Source organism: Monopterus albus, unplaced genomic scaffold, assembly GCF_001952655.1.
Source record: "Monopterus albus unplaced genomic scaffold, M_albus_1.0 scaffold67.1, whole genome shotgun sequence".
Classification (NCBI taxonomy): Eukaryota; Metazoa; Chordata; class Actinopteri; order Synbranchiformes; family Synbranchidae; genus Monopterus; species Monopterus albus.
The window spans coordinates 595,305-595,633 of record NW_018127947.1 but is presented as its reverse complement, the minus strand read 5'-3'; positions in this window follow the sequence as shown (position 1 = coordinate 595,633).

Here is a 329-nt window from a genome sequence, read left to right as displayed (position 1 = left end):
CCGCGACCGGCAGGCAAGCGGAGAAGGGGCAAGCATCCTGGGGGGAGAGGGCCAGCTCGGCGTGCTCAGCACCAAGACATGCTTCGCAGTGGGGATGCGGGTCACTGGGCAGGATGAAGCCCATGTCGCAGCCGGGGCATACGGTGACAGCAGGGCGGCACCGAGTTGTACTGGAGGGGGAGAGTTGCTCTTTAGCCATAGTTGTACTCTTATGAGAATGCTCTTTAGAACTGTTGAAGAAAAAGAGGGAGGCAAGCTTAAGTCACAGTGGCAGTTATACTGCTGCTGTGGACCTAATTGAGGACAGCCCAGTGCAGGGCACCGGGTGT